We start from the raw sequence: 2,740 nt of genomic DNA on the forward strand, positions 1-2,740 counted from the left end.
TTTTGAAGGTAGGTGGAGTTTATGAGGTAGGTTTATGGGGAAGAGTGGATGGATGTGAGTGGTGAAGAGGTGATGGGGAAGAGAGTTTGAGGTGATTGTTGAAGGGTTTTTGGGGAAGAATGTTTATGGGGTTGTGTGAAAGAGAGTGGTGAGAGGAAGTGAGTGGAGGTAGGTGGGGATCCTGTGGGGTCCACAGATCCTGAGGTGTTCAAGGATTTACATCCCTGCACCCATTAGGCATGTAAAAAATGCATTTGTACCCAACTCTGGGCGTTCAGCGCCAGGTTGGTGGCCATTTTGGGCGTTCAACGCCCATTTGTGTGCCATTTCTGGCGTTGAACGCCAGAACCATGCCTGTTCTGGCGTTCAGCGCCAGAACCATGCTCTGTTCTGGCGCTGAACGCCAGACAGATGCTCCTCCAGGGTGTGATTTTTCTTCTGCTGTTTTTGATTCCGTTTTTAATTTTTATATTTATTTTGTGACTCCACATGATCATGAACCTACAAAGACATATAACTAAGAAAAATATAGTTAGATAAATAAAAATTGGGTTGCCTCCCAACAAGCGCTTCTTTAATGTCAATAGCTTGACAGTGGGCTCTCATGGAGCCTCACAGATGTGCAGAGCTTTGTTGAGACTCTCCAACACCAAACTTAGAGTTTGGATATGGGAGTTCAACACCAAACTTAGACTTTGGTTGTGGCCTCCCAACACCAAATTTAGAGTTTGACTGTGGGGGCTCTGGTTGACTCTGCTTTGAGAGAAGCTTTTCATGCTTCCTCTCCATGGTTGCAGAGGGAGATCCTTGAGTTTTAAACACAAGGGGGTTCTCATTCCATTGAAGGACTATTTCACCTCTGTCAACATCAATCACAACTCTTGCTGTGGCTAGGAAAGGTCTTCCTAGGATGATGGATTCATCTTCTTCCTTTCCACTATCCAGGACTATGAAATCAGCAGGGATGTAAAGGCCTTCAACCTTTACTAACACGTCCTCTACTTGTCCATAAGCCTGTTTTCTTGAACTGTCTGCCATCTCTAATGAGATTTTAGCAGCTTGCACCCCATAGATTCCCAGTTTCTCTATTACAGAGAGGGCATGAGGTTTATTCCTGAACCAAGGTCACATAGAGCCTTAAAGATCATGGTGCCTATAGTACAAGGTATTATGAACTTTCCAGGATCCTGTCTCTTCTGAGGCAATGTCAGTTGATCCAGATCACTTAGTTCATTGATGAACAAGGGAGGTTCAACTTTCCAAGTATCAATGCCAAATAATTTGCCATTCAGCTTCATGATTGCACCAAGAAACTTGGCAGTTTGCTCTTCAGTAACATCCTCATTCTCTTCAGAAGAGGAATACTCATCAGAGCTCATGAAGGGTATAAGGAGGTTCAATGGAATCTCTATGGTCTCTAGATGAGCCTCAGAGTCCTTTGGTTCCTCAGAGGGAAGCTCCTTATTGACCACTGGACGTCCCAGGAGGTCTTCCTCCTTGGGATTCACGTCTTCTCCTCTCCTCACAGGTTCGGCCATGGTGCTTATGTCAATGGCCTTGCACTCTCCTTTTGGATTCTCTTCTGTATTGCCTGGGAGAGTACTTGGAGGGATTTCAGTGATCCTTTTGCTCAGCTGGCCCACTTGTGCTTCCAAATTTCTAATGGAAGACCAGGTTTCATTCATGAAACTCACAGTGGCCTTAGATAGATCAGAGACTAGATTTGCTAAATTAGAAGCATTTTGTTCAGAGTTCTCTGTCTGTTGCTGAGTGGATGATGGAAAAGGTTTATTATTGTTAAACCAGTTTCTTCCACCATTATTAAAGCCTTGTTGAGGCTTTTGATCCTTCCATGAGAAATTTGGGTGATTTCTCCATGATGAGTTATAGGTGTTTCCATAAGGTTCACCTAAGTAATTTACCTCTGCTATTGCAGGGTTCTCAGGATCATAAGCTTCTTCTGCATAAGAAGCCTCTTGAGTACTGTTGGATGCAGCTTGCATTCCATGCAGACTCTGAGAGATCATATTGACTTGCTGAGTCAATATTTTATTCTGAGCCAATATGGCATTCAGAGTATCAACTTCAAGAACTCCCTTCTTCATAGGCGTCCCATTATTCACAGGATTCCTTTCAGAAGTGTACATGAACTGGTTGTTAGCAACCATGTCAATGAGTTCTTGAGCTTTTGCAGGCGTTTTCTTTAGGTGAATGGATCCACCTGCAGAAGTGTCCAGTGACATCTTTGATAGCTCAGATAAACCATCATAGAATATATCCAGGATGGTCCATTCTGAAAGCATGTCAGAAGGACACTTTTTGGTCAACTGTTTGTATCTTTCCCAAGCTTCATAGAGGGATTCACCTTCTTTCTGTCTGAAGGTTTGAACATCAGCTCTAAGCTTGCTCAGCTTTTGAGGAGGAAAGTACTTGGCTAAGAAAGCCGTGACTAGCTTATCCCAAGAGTTCAGGCTGTCTTTGGGTTGAGAATCCAACCATAATCTAGCTCTGTCTCTTACAGCAAAAGGGGAAAGCATGAGCCTGTAGACTTCAGGATCTACTCCATTAGTCTTAACAGTATCACATATCTGCAAGAATTCAGTTAAGAACTGAAAAGGATCTTCAGATGGAAGTCCATGAAACTTGCAGTTCTGCTGCATCAGAGAAACTAATTGAGGTTTCAGCTCAAAGTTGTTTGCTCCAATGGCAGGAATGGAGATGCTTCTTCCATGTAAATTGG

The 2,740-nt window shown here is 43.4% G+C and overlaps 1 non-coding gene across 1 annotated transcript; it reads left to right on the forward strand.

Annotated features, from left to right (window-relative positions):
* Window positions 1–2,297: 2,297 nt before the first annotated feature.
* On the forward strand, window positions 2,298–2,405 carry LOC148570839 (small nucleolar RNA R71). Its single transcript, XR_015908125.1, has one exon. It is a non-coding gene; the product is annotated as a small nucleolar RNA R71 (small nucleolar RNA).
* Window positions 2,406–2,740: the final 335 nt, after the last annotated feature.

Source organism: Arachis ipaensis, chromosome B3 (assembly GCF_059453495.1).
Source record: "Arachis ipaensis isolate K30076 ecotype BB chromosome B3, ASM5945349v1, whole genome shotgun sequence".
NCBI classification, from domain to species: Eukaryota; Viridiplantae; Streptophyta; class Magnoliopsida; order Fabales; family Fabaceae; genus Arachis; species Arachis ipaensis.